At 36.1% G+C, this 16871-nt stretch overlaps 1 pseudogene across 1 annotated transcript in view; it reads right to left on the bottom strand.

Moving 5' to 3' along the window:
* Nucleotides 1-2309: 2309 nt before the first annotated feature.
* Nucleotides 2310-16871, bottom strand: part of LOC123797656 (small ribosomal subunit protein uS2-like) — a 54389-nt pseudogene continuing 39827 nt past the window's right edge. The window contains exon 5 of the transcript XR_015725659.1: nt 2310-2618. The product of XR_015725659.1 is annotated as a small ribosomal subunit protein uS2-like (transcript). The remainder of the gene's footprint in view (nt 2619-16871) is intronic.

Genomic DNA, 16871 nt, shown 5'->3' with positions numbered 1-16871 from the left:
TTTTGAATATTTATCCTCTAGTTTTATTTCATTTCTTCTTCATGTTTTACAATATTTCCACATGACTAGCATTCTAGAAAATATCTCAGCATTGCAATCATTTTTCTTCTTCTCCACTGGCTTCACACACAGATGTTGGTCAAAACTGTTCTCAGGGGGAAAGTTCATAAAATAGATTTAGAAATGTTGGAACCAAACTTTCAGGCCTAACAAGAAGGGGACAAAGCCATTGGATCATATTAATGCTTCTTCCAGGAAATTATTAGACAAGTTAGGTAAAACGAGTTAATGAACAATACTAGAGGTTCTCAAGTTGTCTACAGAAGAATCTTCAGGCCTTTCTCTATGGCTGTCTCTGTTTCTGGCTGGATATTCTGATGGAGGCAGGACCTGGCCACTGAGGCCTTGTTCTCTACCTTAGAGGTATTTTGTAGAAAGAGTGATTCCATAGAATCCGGGGAAATCCATGGGCCTTACAGGGCTGTATGCTCACACCATGTTTGTAATTATCTAAATTTTTAAAGTATAGCTCATATTTGAAAAAGTTGTGAGTTTTCTCTTGCCTCCAGAGACAGGCAAAGGCAGAATAGTCTAATGTCTCAGTGTCTGTGGCCAGGGAAGGTCACACACATAAACTAGGAAACTATTTTTGATAACTTGGAGTTGGAAAGACCAGCTGAGCTCTCTGGAAGCTATTTAAAACCTGCTCTGGATTCTCAGGCCGAGTCAGATCTTCTGATTACATGTTTACAAGCCAGTCCTTAAAGATCTGTGTGGCTCTCCACTCAACAGCCAGGACACCTAATGCTATTCACCTTTAAAGTGAAATCCAGATACTAATGGAATAATCTCCATAAATATCTGTGCATGTAGATGAGTTCAATTAATCCTATTTTAGAGACCAGGCAATAAGCTCTTTGTCATCAGGAGGATCCATGTTAAACCTGAGTTCAAATCTTACATTTTTCCAACTTAGTTGGAAAAGTTATGCTCAGCATAAACTTGAAGTCCTGGAAATAAAGTCTTTGAAGAAGTATAAGATACATCCTGAGGAGCATGAGAAGGCAGTGCTTAAGTTCATAGACTCCAGAACCAGACTGGCTATGACCTTGGCAGTTTGCTTGCTCTTCCGGTGCCTTAGTTACCCCATTTTCAAATGGGACTGATGGTTATAAGCACTGAATAGATTTGCTGTTAGTACAGAATGAGTTTAATGTTTGTAAAATGGTGAGAACAACTCTCTGGAACATTGTGAGTACATCACAAGTATAAGCCATCATTAGCACAAAGTAAGAGATCATGTTCTCCAAAATTACTTATTTCCCAAAAATAATTCAGTTACATATTCTCTCTAAACCAAGAAAATTGGCATTGCTCTTCTGTGACACCAGTGATCTGTTTCTTTTATCTTGCTCTGGAATAGAGATGTCCGTATCAATTGTGAAATAGTGGGTGTGAAGATTTGTAACTACAAATATTGAAAAAGTCTTGTAAATAACTTTTATTTCTCCACAACTGAAATTAATTTTACTCTCAAGCCCTAATTTGCCTCTTTGGTGGAAAGTTCATTCTTGCCAATTCAAGGTAACTTAATCACCTTCAGTTTAAAACTCAGTCTCTTATGACTCCCATCTCTCTCTTTTCCTTTGCCTCCTTTACCCCTGTGTAAAGTCTTTTTAAAAATATTTATTTATTTGTTTGAGAGAGAGAGTGAGAAGGGAGGGTGGGGCAGAGGGAGAGGGTGCGAGAATCTCAAGCAGACTCCACTCTGAGTGCAGAGCTCGATGTGGGGCTGAATCCCAAGACCCCAAGATCATGACCTAAGCTGAAACCAATAGTTGGATGCTCAACCAACTATGCCATCCAGGCCCCTCCCTCCCACCCCTGTGTAAAGTTTTTGGGATTTTATAAGTTCCTGAGAGATTTGTCTTGTGCCTATGGGAGAGGAAGGGTGTTCTGAGCTCTCTCAGGTGTGACTGCAGTAAGGGTAAAGCTTGGGCTACTTGACATTGGGCATTGCCTCTATCTCCACTGTCTTCTATATTGTCCTCAGCTGGTGTAACACGGAGTCTATTGCCTTGGCATGGCTAGTTCACTCCACAGACTCTGCTCTAGGCTCCATAACCTTAGCCCTGGGCTCCTCTCTCAGATCTTAGTTCCTAACTAAAAAGGGCATGGGGGCGAACTAGCTCATGCTCTTTTTTGTTCAAACATGCCATAACACCATTTCTATCAAAGCCACCTCTTGTTGGTGCTAGACGACATTAGTCATCTATCTCTACATTACTTATTAACCCAACACTTAGTGGTTTAAAACAACAAATATGTATTATCTCAACTTTCTGTTGGTCAGAAATTCAAGAGCAACTTAGCTGTTGTTGCTCTCATGAAGTCTCTCATGACGCTGCCATCAAGATGTCAGGAGGGCTGCAGTTATCTGAAAGTTTGGCTGGGGCTAGCGGACTCACTTCCAAGGTCACTCACGTCTCTGTTGGCAGGCAGCCTCAGTCCTCACAAGCTATTGGCCAAAGACCTCGGTTCCTCACCATGTAGACTTCTCCATAGAGATTCTGAAGATTCCTCAGGATGTGGCAGCCAGCTCCCCCAGAGCAAGTGATCTGAGAGAGAGAACAACAATTTTATGTAAAAGAATAATGTGTTTTACTTGTAAAACAATGTTACGTGGGACTCAATAGTTTATGTGACTTCTAAAGCAATTAAGGGAAGTTTAATATCCAGAATTAAAAAGATGATAATCCTGCTCTATGATTATTCTCATTTGTTATTTAAATAGCTGCCAGACATTGCGAATTTGAAGCCATGAGACTGAATCTGCGAAAATGGGGAAAACAACAACAAACTTGAAATCACAAAAATCAAATTTTGCCATATAATTATGGTACTTGAACAGGAAATTGATATGAGTGTTATTTTAAACTGAATCACACACAAAATAACATTGTTTCTATAAGGCTTTTGAGAATTTTTTTTAATGCACACAGGAAAAAATAGAGATAAATATCCTAATATATCAGGCTTCTCCCAGGAATAAAATAGAGAAAAAATGTTGATTGGACAAATGTCATTACCCTCATCTTCAAAATAGTATCAGTAGAAATATTCAGGAAAGCTGAAGAGAACATTTTATTTTATTGCAGTTATTTCCTCTTAATTGAACATAATTTACAAATTCAATACAGAAAGTACACAAAGAAAGGACCAAATATGAGCAACTTTTTTATTTAATGAAACAATCATGCAGATCAAAATTACAGAGGTACGTATTATTTAAAATAATATGAAACTACAATAGACGAAGTATGAATTTAAGCACATTTACATAGTATCTCATTTCAGAAATTTACATAGTATCTCATTTCAGAAATAATGTATTCTAGTATGTTCACCATTATTGATTTAGCAGACATTTAATCTTTATTGGTAATGTGGACCGGATATCCTCACAAAGCTGTGTTGTTGTTGTTTTATAGCTTCCTGCTCTGTAAAAATTCATCAGCGACATCAGATAAAGAAACTTTTGATAGCAATTATAAATCAATTATTTCATCAAAACAAGATGAAATATAATTGAAAGAATAAAATATATCCCATAGGGAAAATATTATACATAGATCATATGGAGACATGATCATTGGTATCTAAAACAAAATATATGAACAGTTTAGATTTGAAAACCCATAAAAAGGTATCTGCATGTTTCTCTGATGATACAGAAAACAGCATCTGGGTTAATGACCTAAAGCAGCTTAAACTACCTCTGCGGTTGTACAATGAAACAGAATAAAAGGGAATGATTCCAGAGGGCATCTTTGTCCGAATTTTGGTTAAAGGGAAGGAGCACTCGTGAGTCATCAAACCCCACGTGTGTCAGGATTATGACCACTTGCTGCCCTAGCCAGCATGTAGTTTAAGGAGATTTTGTTCAAGGCAACACAAGTAATCAAATCTCATGCTAGGAAGCGTTCAGGTTATAAACCTGTAAGACTTCATCCAGCTGTGTGACAGTACGAATGTAGCGGGTTACTGGTGTGATTTAAGAGGTGTGTGGTGGGGGGTGAAGAATAAAATAGATGCTTGCACCAACAATTCCCTCAGCCAGTTCTGAGCCTTCTTACTTCCCCTCCCCCAAATACCCCCCCCCCACTGCCACTGTTTCAGCCGCTAATCTCAAACCACACAATTAAGGATTTATCCTTCTGCTCTTGAATCGTTCTGTGTTCAGGCATTTTCTCTTAATTCTTACATATCAGTGCGAAAGGTAAACCTTTCACCTAATACGTTTTAGGGCAGTCAAATCTAAGACTAACAAAGAAACAGGACTGGGCAGAAGATAACAAGGACACGCAAGACAAAAGTTAGCCAGTTCTCCCTTATAACTAAGGCTAGCTTTGCCACTTTTAAAATACAAATGTATGTCAGGTAATAATGATAATCATGAAAGCTCATCTTTATTGAATGTGTAAAATGAGCTAGACACTGTACTAAGTGCTTTCCTGTCATTTATTCATTTATTTATTCAATTACTAAGTGTCCAATACTATTCCTCCTATGTGGGTTATAATAACGAAGAGAATAGATACTATCCCGGCTTTCCTGGATATAATGTATATACTAGAGGGGAGAAGGCAAACAAGCTGATAAGCAATGTATCAATAGGTGGTAACGGCTATGTTGAAAATAAAGGGAAAGATGGTTAGAAAACAATATCACTATCTCATTTAATATTTAAAGCAAACCTAAGAGGTACAAGTGAGAAAACATGAAGTTCTGAGAGGTTAAGTAACTAGACCAAAGTCACACAGTATTTTTTTGACAATGGTTCAAAAAAAAATTGTTTAATAGAATTTCTAAAAATGAATATCTAAGAATTTTCTCAGCTTGAATTGTTTTCCTTTTCTACCCCCAAAGAAAATGCAAAATTATCAGCACCTACACACATATACACTCAAATTATAGTCACATTCTCTACACGGGACTACATTAGAGTTTAAATTGCTGAAAAATCAGGACAATTCCAAGACGTGATTGCAGGGATGATTTTTTTTCTTTGAAAAACAGGTGACAGACAGTGAAGCTATTTAGATAAAACTATTTTCTGTGGTTGTTAAAAGTTTCTTGAAGGTCGCATTCAATTAAAAGAAGATCCAAATCCAAGTTGTCCCTACCTTCCCCTTGCTAACAGTCTTTAGGGATACATTTTCTTCCCCTCCTAAAGGAAAAATATGGATCTCCTAATATTCTCATCTTCTATGAACACTTGAAATTTGGGGCAGATGTGTCCAAATCAATGTGAACTTGACTCTTAACCATTGTGTGGCTTTCCTGGTTATTTTTATTTAATTATGTTCACTATTTGATGAAGGAATGGGACAAAGAATAGCAAAGAAGAAAGGGAGAGACAATACTGTACCTCTTAGAATTTCTAATGAAGGACAAATCATATAGTGTAGTGCCCCCCACTGCCAGTCATAAAAACCTCCCCAGTGCTAGCTGTAGGGTACCTAGCACTCTTTGCTTGTCCCTACATCATCCTTACCATGCTGTATTTTCAATTCTTTATTTTCTAAGCATTCCATTGGGCCATGAACTACTTGACAGAAGGGATTCTCTTCCATTCATGTTTATATTCACAATGTCTAACACAATCCCAAGACCAAAGTTGGTGGCCAACAAGTAACTGTTGGATGAATAAATTAGCAATTAAATTAGAATTTGAGATACACCATTTTTGAAGTAGACAGCCCAAGTAATCTTTGTTCCAGGTGTTCTTTCCTACAGCCCAGAATACTCATAGAGCATAGGTTAAGAGCTCTGACCGCAGAGTCAGAAATCTAAGGTTAGATTCTCAGTCACAGAACTTGTTAGTTGTATGCCCATGGCTCCTTACTCAACCTCTCTAAGCCTCACTTTCTTTATCTGCAAAATATAGGTAATAAAAGCATCTACCTTTTTGCTGATGTATTAGATATGATAGTTTATGTTAAATTCTTAGCAATAAACCTAATATTTTGTAATTGCCTCATACATATTAGCTATTATTATTATTATTATTTTAGGTACTCGACAATTATAAGCTTGTAATCAGAACATCTTGCCCTAAATAGTTTAAGTCAAGAACTTTTTAACCAATAATTCTCTGTAATAAAACCATTGTTACCCACTCATTCTTTCTGTTGAAATTCTCCTTATCCTTTGAGGCACTGAAGGCCAAACAGTTTTGCAGATCCTAAGGTAAGAAGGCTAAGATGGAAATTATAAGTTGGTAGGTTGACATTTTGGGGTAGGAGTTCTCAGAGCACCACTTAGGAAGGTGTGTATTCTACTTGCTATATGATTAAGAAGAAATACAGGGTGCTAATTCAAGAGTGATCCATTAATGCATTTCAAACTTCTATGCATGACTAGCTGCATAACTGTTCTTCAGAAGCAGAGTTAGATCCTAGGATACAGAGTTTCTCTGGGGGTGTGTTTGCTCTGTCTGGTGCTCTGAGGAATTCAGTAGCCCTAGTTTGTCTTTGATGGCATCAACATATTGTCCTTTCATAAAAATATAAAAATTTTCAGCATGATGAAATTAAAATGACATCATATGGTTCAGATACTTTAATGGCTTCACTGAGTTCAGTTTTTAAAGGCTTATGAGTTGTTTTTGTTCTCTTTCTAATGCAGTATACAAATAGTCTCGTTCTTACTTAGAGTTTCCTCCTTTCTCACTTACTGTTCATGTCCAATAATGATATTGACGCTGGTTGCCCCCGGATACCCTTACTTCTTCTACACATTGTCCTTCTACACTTTTCTGCAAGATCATTGTCTATAAAGAATTTTGAAACAAACAATGTAGTTTCAAAACTGTGTCTCCACAACATTTGACAAGTTAAACAAACAAACAAACAAAAAAAGACACACAACTAAACCAAACAATGAAACACGTGCCATCTAATATTGTGTTCTTAACAAAAATGATGAGAAGGAAAAAATAAATAAAACCACAAAGTGCTGAAGCAGAATTGGACAAACCTGTGTGGTAAGGCTCCTAACCCTCCTGTTCTGACCATTTCCTATTCATCTCATTAGTAAAAGAGGGATGTTTCACCCTAAATAGTGTGAGATGGCTAAACACATGACACCTAACACTGGAGAGATGAGAATGATAGCAGTTCATTAGTCATGTAACTCACACCCCAGGGGAGGAGGACACCGCATGCCCTGCAGGTTCACACGGGGATTACACTCAGGAGCAGGTGAGCCAACAAGAGCTATGGAAGTCAGGCTTTGTAGTAACAAGTGGATGAGGTGCCTTCTGCTTCCCACTGGAGGATGTGATTGGCTGAAAAATTTTGCAGACTAACATGGAAGTAGAATTCATTAGGTTGATGACTAGGTGTGGTGCAAATGGTCAGGCTGAGAGGGGAACTAGTCAGGTAGGAAGCCTCTCCTGTTAGGTAGGAGGCATTTCTGTCTGGCAAGAGCAGGAGAACTCACAGTAAGGCCTTTGAGTCTCATTGATGTTGTGAAAGCACTTGAAATTTTATGTCTTACCCCTCTATAGTATTGAGTCCACAAATACCTGAGAATTCTCTGTAATATTCCAATACTTAATTTTTGGAGTAAAGCTAAGTGAGTCATCTTATTTTGTCATAGAAATGAGTGATAGGAGAAACTGGTTCAATAGGGGAAACTAACCACAATGAGTCATGCCGGATTGAAGAGGCAGCCTGATGGTACTCATTCTTTACAATTATTTTATGATTACTAAAGCAGGGAGTGAACCTGTGTTCACCAAATCCATCTACCGTTCCTCTGGAATGCACATTTTCTCTGCATCTCCAAGCCAGTTTTGCAACTACCGTGGGGCCATGAAACTGAGATTCAGCCCATGGAGTGTGGGCAAAAATTACTAATGCCACTTCCAGACCCATATGAAATCCTCTATTTTCACCTCCCTTTCCATAATGACCATAAAAGTCACAGGTTGAAGATGATAGGCTCACAAGATATAAGAAGTTTAGTTCTTGAATGACTATGGTCCTCTTTCCCCACAATATCCTCATTGGACTAGAACATAAGTGAACTATTATAAACTTTTATTATATTAAGTCTCCAAGGTTTGAGAATTACTTCTTACAAAAGATAGCATATTCTACTAGATAAGCCCAGTACAGAACATTAAGAAAACATAAGATATGAGAGCACAGCCTAAGTATTGTTACAAATACCGGATACCATTTCCTCTGAGTAATCCCTTTCTCCTAGCATGCCTTGTGCTGTAGAAAGCATCTCTAAATTGTATCATAGAAAAGAGAGTCAACTCCTCTTAGGGACGTGGAAAGAGAATCAAGAATTAAATATAATAGAGCAAAGATAAGTTCTGAACAATACTGCCCAAACAAGAGTAAGGTGAAAAGAAATGGGTAGACAGTCTACTATGTTAGTAAATAAAATAAGAACTAAAAACAACATGATTAAGAGAATAGGAGAATAAACAAGAGATTATAACACTTTAATTGAGAGCCAAAACAGCATCATGACAGATAAAGCAAATAAATTAGAAACAGAGTAGAGAGAGATGAAAATTGAATTACTGAAATAGACAAAAAATTTGAGTAAGTCACCAGTAAAATCAATCACTAGATAAAAAAAATAAGAAAGGGTTGGTGGGAATTGAAACAATCAAATATAAACAAATAGATAAGAAGCATAAACATCCACAATGCAACAGAAGGCATCCTGAACCTAGAGAACTTAACAAATGCAAACAAAAGCCTTCAAAGAATTACTACCAACAAATAACCCTCAAATAAAGAATGATTCCAGGACACCGAACACACATGATTAACACTAATCAAGATAGAGCTTAGTACAATCATTATGTTTTAAAAATAAAGAACACAGAAGAAAAATGGGGTAGAGAAAGAGAGAAACAAAGAAAGGAAAAGTTAGGAAAAGAAGAAATTCTTTAGGCCTCGGGCAGGAAACAAAAAATCTCTGGAAAGGAAAAAGAAAAAAAAAATTGAGGGACAGCATGATCCAAGCCAAAGCACAGGGGAGAAATATATGAAGAAAATTTCTAAAGGAAAAAAAAAAAATACAGCCCAAGGAGATTACACTCAACCAAGGTGTCAGAACATTAAACGGACCATACAAATTTGAAGGAATTCTGGGACTATAGGACTCCTGGGCTCTTACTAAGAGGAAAAAAAAAGAGAGAGAGAGGAAGAAGAAGAAACAAAATAATAATAATAATAATAATCAAATTACTGAACTCAGAGACAAAAATCCATGTAAAAGGACTGGGGATGGGGTGAAATCCTCCTAACTATGGAATAAATACTAAACTAGCGTGGTCAAAAAGCGATGGCAGGTGAAACAGTAGAAGTAATATACAGTCTGACCATGCAAAACAAAAAGTTTCACTAACGTGGGGGGAGGAAGGGAATGTAGGCACCGATATGAAAGGAGACAAGTGGGAGTTAGGACTCAGGGCTCTGGGCTCAATCTGAATTCTAGCCTTGCTGCCTTCTTAGTAGTGTGGCCCTGGGCAATTATGTGAATTTTCCTTAGCTTAGTTTTCTCATCTAAAAAATGGGGATGTTACCTCTACCTCATGGGCTTGTTTTAGGGATGATATGATTTAATACACTTAAGGCATTTAGAATAGTGCTTGGCACATTGTAATCATTCAGTAAATGTTAGCTATTGTTAGTAATGACCTCATTTCCCATAGCAAGGACTTCAATCGATACTGCTTAAAATGGAAATAAGTAATTTTTAAGAATGACTCCAACTTCTTAATGTGTTATATATTATCTCTTGTAAGCTTAGAGAAATCTTTTAGAATATAATATCCCATCAATTTCATTTCTCTTGAACTCAAATAAATTTAAATTTAATATTTTAATTTAGACTATAATCTCATTAAAAAGTTGTTTCCACCAATTTATATACCTATGCTTCCATCTGTATATATGTGTGTAGAAAGACATCTGGGGTAAAGTTATTTTTATACAGCGGGATTGGCAGTAATTTTTTTTACTTTTTTTAACTGTTTGCAATATTTAACTTCTTTATATTGATCTGTGTTATTAAAATAAAAATAATATTACATGAAAACAAGGAAAATTGTTTCTTGCACCCCTTAGATTAGGTATCTTTGGGTACCATATACTTAGGTGTATTTATTGTTGGAATATTAAGGGATTTTATACGACCAAACACCATGCCTTTGGCAAAATAATTGGTTTATAACCAATAGATATTTATTCATCTCTTTACCCTAGTAGAGCCTTCAAGAGCTTTTTGTTTTTGTCTTTTAAGGAAATCTTCTTTAAAGGGCTTTATTAGAAAAGTAATGTAAACTCTTAGAAAATTTCAGAGAAAAAAGGTATGGAGAAAAGTAAATCCTATCACTGACAATCCCCTTATTCTCATTTCCATTGCAAGTTCTTATTATATCATTTCAGAATTTTTCTAGGCATGTACAAGTATGTACATTTGTATGTAGAAAACATATGTCAGCTCACTGTTGTTTACATATAGAAGATAAAACTACACATATTGTTTGCCTTAAGTCAGGTTCCCTGGGAAACAGACTTGGAGATGGAGATTTGCATGCAGGAGGTTCACAGCTGAGTGATCTCAGGAACAGCCCCTGTGGGAGAGTAACGGAAGCAGACTGGGCAGAGGGAGAAGTTGAACTCTGATGCTAAGAGGATTGGTATCCAGGCCACTCTTGGCAACCACAGTGATTCTATACAATTTTATCATAACCTAACCTATCCCATCCTTGCTACTAGAATTTACTTGCGATTGGATTAATATTCAATTCCATTAATGAAGCAATGTGTGAACAAACAGGTCACAGTTCAGATTCTGTGCCCGATATAAAATCCACAAGAATAATAACCTTGTGTCTTTTCTTTTCAATCTTCTGTTTATTTATTACAGCTTTAGATAAGTTGATCAAGAAAAGCACACTATGTATTAGTTATTACTGTAAAAACACTACATAACAAACCAAAACAAATTCGATGGCTTACAAAAACAGGCACTTATTCTCATGCCCACAGATCTACAGGTCAACTGCATTTCATCTGTTTAAACTGGGCTTAGCTGGATGGCTCTGCTTCTGGCTTGGGTTCAAACTCAGGTTTGTTCTACATGTTTCATCTACCCAAGACGTGCTCCCCTCATGGCACATAACTGGAACGTCAGGACCAAGCCAAATTAAGAAACAAGCACATTTAAAGCTTCCACTCACATCATGACTACTAACATTCCATTGGTCAAGGCAAGTCACAAGGCCAAGCGCAATATCCGGAGATTGCCAAAGTATACTCCACCTACAGTGTGAGGGGGAGGAGAGTGAGTGCTTGCGAACAGCTATACAAATTACCACAGACTAGTTCGCTCAACATTATAGCTGCCATTCACAGCTCTTTGATGTCATTGGTTGTTTGAAAACATTCACTCCAGCATTTTTTTAAATTTGGGAAAAATTAGATTGGAAATATCTTTTCCAAAATAAGAAAAAGATGTATGAATAATTTAAAAATACAGTATAAATAAAAATTGCCCATAATAACATGAACAGCAGATCATTACTCTTAAGTTTGGTGCAATTATATATCCATAAGTAAACCTATTGTATATCTATGTTTATATTAATATATAAATATATATTTTATAGCATGTCTCAGTTACCATTAAGTAATGAGCATTTTATTAGGTCATTAAATATTTTTCATAAACAGGCCGTGTAATATTCCATCACACGTTGATACCCTAATTTTTTCAATAATACCCATCATTGGGCATCAATGCACATAAATCTTTGTGCACCTCTGGTTTTTTCTTTAGTACTTACTGCCTTCTTACTCCTTACTCTCTTTGTTCCAGCCACACTTGCCTCCTTCTTTTCCTCAAAATTCCAGGCACATTCCAGCCTGAGGTACACTGCATTGGCTGTTTTCTAAGTCTGGAATACTCTTCCCCAATCACAGGACTTCATCTCTTACCTCATTGAAGCTTTTTCTCAAATGTCACCTTCCCTATAAAGCCTCTTACGACCCCTCCCCACTTGAAACTGTAACCCAAGCTTTGTCCTTTTTCTCATACCCTTCATCCACTCTTTTTAAAAAAAATAATACTTAACATATTCTAATACCCTAAATAATTTACTTATTTGCCATATTCACTATTTGTCCCTTTCTTCCTACTAAAATGTAAGTTCTCTGAAAACAAAGATTTTAATCTATTTTTTTCACTTAGAGATCCCCAATGCCTAGAAAAGTGTCTAACATACAGAAAGTACTCAATAGAGATAATGAATTAATAAACATCTAGAAGCAGAATTAAAGGCTATATAGATTTTAAAGATGTTATTTACTTATTTTTGTGAGGGAGATAGAGCGTGAGAACAAGGTGGGAGGGGTGCAGAGGGAGAGGCAGACTCCCCACTGAGCAGGGAGCCCAATGCGGCACTTGATGCCAGGACCCTGGGATCATGACCTGAGCCAAAGGCAGACGCTTAACCAACTGAGCCACCCAGTCACCCTCAAAGACCATACATTGAACTTCTAAAAATTTAACTATGGCCAAAATTGGTCTAAGAGTAGGCATTTTAAATAAAAGTAACATAGGTCACATTTTATTCACTATACTTTATAGGGTTTCTGCATCCAAATAAAACTCTGGTACTATATAAAAATTACTTCCTATTCACAATTCATTCTTCTTGAAAGTTAATTGATAATTATTCATACATAAATGCTTTTAAATATTGTTACCAGAAAAATCAATCCTGCTTTTGAACATGTTCCTAGCATGGCTAGATCATTAAAATCCAACATCTTCTACTCTTCACATAATTTAAGAACAGAGATAAAACTAAAAATCTTTAATGGAGTCTCACATAAACTTTCTCAAACCTCTTAAACATTCACTGAAGAGGTAGTAGTCATGTATTCATGTCATGTATTCAAAGGAATTTGCTCTCAGTGTTTATAGTAGATAAGTAAATGAGGTTTAATGTGTTTTTTTGGGAAATTACTAATTTCCTACTTCCTTAGCTCTCTCTCTTTTCCAAATTTCCTTATCTTCCTCAGATATGTTACTCATTCTTAATACTGGTTCTTACCTTTGAGATTTTTATGGTGCATATTCTTATTTTTTGTCCATTTTCTCTACTTAACAGGGACTCTAAAACACTGCTCTATCCAATTGTCATTATTTTAAAGACGCACTTTCAAACTGACTTTACATTAAATACCCACAAGAATATCAGAAACTACTGATTTTTTCCTGTGTTTCTATTAATCTTCAGTATATAATCTTTTAAGAGCAAACTTGTAGGAAGAAATAACTTGGAACTGTTGTTAATAAAGGAGAATAAACATTATCATCTATCCTTAGAGCTTGAACCTAAGGGACAATAGAATAAATGTACTTTTTAAAAAAATTTCTATCCAAACTGCCTTTACACTATCCTTGTACAGGAAACATTTTATTTCAAATGAAAAATGCCACCCATGCCACAGTGAACACTGACATTTTTCCAACTGCAGCTCGCTGACAGATTCATTCCTACTGAAATAGCAGTAGTGGGGAACAGACTAGAGGATAACTTGCCTGTTAATAACTTCTCTAAAACGGTCTTTAGGGAAAGTGATGTTGACTTCCATTCTGCCCCATCTAGCAGTGGAACAAGAAGAAATTGGCTCTGATTGCAGCCAGAAAGATTTACTGTTATTATGGAAGTTTTCTTCATTCTGCTCTCCCCTCAAATTACCATCCTATCATGCCTTTTTCTCATCACAAATGTCACAAAAATAACTCCTTCTTTCTACCATGTAATCCATGCAATGTGGCTTCCTTCTTCGTTCTCAGAGATCACTAGTAATCTCACAGCAATCCCAAAGCCCTCCTCCTACTTCAGCCTCTTTAATTTCTCTGTGGCATGTGACTCCTTTGACCTTCCTTCATGGAACTAGACTAGTTCTCTCTGAACATAATTGTCTAGTGTCTTGACTGGACCTGTATCTTAAGAGTAAGCATTCCCTAGCCTATGTCATCTTCCCTTCGTCTCCTTCATTGCACACTTCCTTCAGGATTTTAGTCATTTCCTTGGCGTTATAGATGTCCTATATTATAGCCTGCTTGGGTTAAATGCCAATTTCAGTACACATCCTATTGTTTTGTTTTGTTTTGTTTTGTTGTTTTGTTTTTTTCCTGTCTTCACAGCCTCACTTCTATTGTTTGCTCTGGCTAAAACGATCTCTTAAAGATCATTTTTCAAAACTCAGCTCAAGTTGCCACCTGTTCCGTAAAGCCTTCTCCAAATGGAAAGGAACATTCTTTTCCATGAACGTCCATAGTAATTTTTTTCACATTTTTTTTAGTAAGAACATGAAAGTTCTCTCTTAGAAAATTTTTATTATACAATACAGTATTAACTATGCTTACCATTTTATACATTAGATCCTCAGACCTTACTGTGAACTGTTACAAAGTGGGTTGGGACCTGAACATCCTAGCTGCTTGCAAGAGTTTTAGGGGTTTTTTTGTTTGCTTGTTTTTGGTTTGGGTTGTTTGTTTCTTTGTTTGTTTGTTTAGCAATGCTTTCTCCAACCAGGGAACTCCATTATGAGAAAGTGTTCAAAATACAGAAGGCAAAGTGAAGTATCACTTGGCTTTCTTCAGAGACTTGGGCAGCCAGGAAGGCAAGAGGAAGATGATGGAGATAGAAAGCCGGGTCTCCCTTTCTCTGTGGGTGCAGCAAGAAGGCAAAAAGGATGCTGAAAAGTGGGATCTGAGCAGTAGGTAAGGCCCATCTTACCTCTCAGAAGGGCACAGCCAGGATTTCTTTCTTTTTTAAGGTTAAAGAATATTCCATTGTATATATACCAAATTTTATTTATTCATTCAACTGTTGGTGAATACTTAGGTTGTTTCACTGGCTGTTGTGAAAATGTTACCATGAACATGGGAGTACAGATATCTCTTCAAGATAATGGTTTCATTTCCTTCAGATATATACCCAGAAGTGGGATTACTGGATCATGTGGCAGTTTTACCTTTAATTTCTTGAGGAAACTTCATACTGCACCAATTTACATTGGTTGCACCAATGTAGTTGCACCAATTTTCATTCCCACCAGTGTACAAGAGGTCCTTTTTCTCCACATCCTTACATTTGTTGTTATTTTTCTTTTTTTATACTATATATCCTAACAGGTATGAGGTAATATCTCATTCTGGCTTTGATTTGCATTCTTCTGAAGATCAGTGATGTTGAACACCTTTTCATATACTTGTTGGCCATTTGTATGTCTATTCAAATCCTTTGCCCCTTTTTAAAATTGTGTTATTTGGTTCTTGTTATCAAGTTGTATGATTTCCTTGTATATTTTGGATATTAACCCCCTTATCGAATTAGTGGTTTATAAATATTTTCTCCCATTACACAGGTTGTCTTTTCATGTTGTTGGTTTCTTTTTTCTGTGCAGAAGATATGTAGTCTGAGGTAGTCCCACTTGCTTATTTTTGCTTTTGTTCCCCTTTGTTTTTGGTGTCAAATCCAAAAAAATCATTTCCTAGACCAATGTCAAGGAGCTGACCCTCTATATTTTCTTTTAAAAGTTTTATGAAACAAAAAAAATTTTTTTTTAAAGTTTTATGGCTTCAGGTCTTATATCCAAGTCTTCAATACCTTTTGAATTAATTTTTGTGTAGAATGTAAAATGGGACTCCAGTTTCATCATTCTGCATGTGGCTATCCAGTTTTCCCAACACTATTTATTGAAAACTATTCTTTCCCCATTATATATTCTTGACTCCTTTGTTGAGAATTAACCATATATGCATGAGTTCATTTCTGGGCTCTGTCTTCTGCTCCATTGAGCTATACATCTTTTTTGATGCCAGTACCACATGTTTTGGTTACTGTACTTTGTAGTATAGTTAAATCAAGAAATATACCTCAAGCTTTGGTCTTCTTTCTCAGTATTGCTTTGGCTTTTAAGGGTCATTTTAGGCTGCATACAAATTTTAGGGTTATTTGTTCTAATGTCTTTGGAATTTTGATATAGATTGTATTTAATGTAGTATGGACATTATAAAAATATTAATTCTTCCAACCCATTAACAGGGAATAGATTTACATTTATTTGTATCTTCTTTAATTTTTTTCATCAATATTTTACAGTTCTCAGTGTACAGATCTATTACCTCCTTGGTTAAATTTATTTCTGTTGTTTCAGCAACCCCGTCTGTGGTACTTTGTTATGGCAGACTAGCAAACCAGTACAGTACCATGGGATTAAAATATAAGGTATTGATATTATTTAATTTCAGAAAAAAAATTCTAAATGATAACAGTTAGTTACCTTATTTTTTCTTATCCCTTCATTTTGACTTATACTAAAAATTTCTAATTGTAACAGCTAGCATATGCTCCAAAAAAGAATTTACTTTCTCCAGTAGAGATATTCAAAGAAAGTGGTTTGAAGTTGAAAATCTTGAAATTCTTCCATTATTTCATCTGTTTCATAGCATGCTGGTAAGAGTTCCTAAATCATGAGAGAAATGCCTGTCTGGTACAAAGACAGATGGTGCGAGAAAGAAAACACCTGAGGGGAAAACATTTATATATGGAAAATGGCCACACTGCATCATAGAATGAACCAAGTAAAAGTACGACTTAAAGTTAGAGGTTAAAATAGAAGAATAAAGGAAAGAAGGAAGGAAGAAAAGGAAAAGGAGAGTGAAGGGAAGGGAAAAAGAAAAGAGAGGAGAGAAAAAGAAGAAAGGAGTAGGTTAAGAGAGTGAGAGAGAAAAAGTTTATTAAATAA

The sequence above is a fragment of the Ursus americanus genome, chromosome 9, assembly GCF_024610735.1.
Source record: "Ursus americanus isolate L20-20 chromosome 9, mUrsAme1.1.p, whole genome shotgun sequence".
NCBI classification, from domain to species: Eukaryota; Metazoa; Chordata; class Mammalia; order Carnivora; family Ursidae; genus Ursus; species Ursus americanus.
This window is presented reverse-complemented; position numbering and strand designations above follow the sequence as displayed.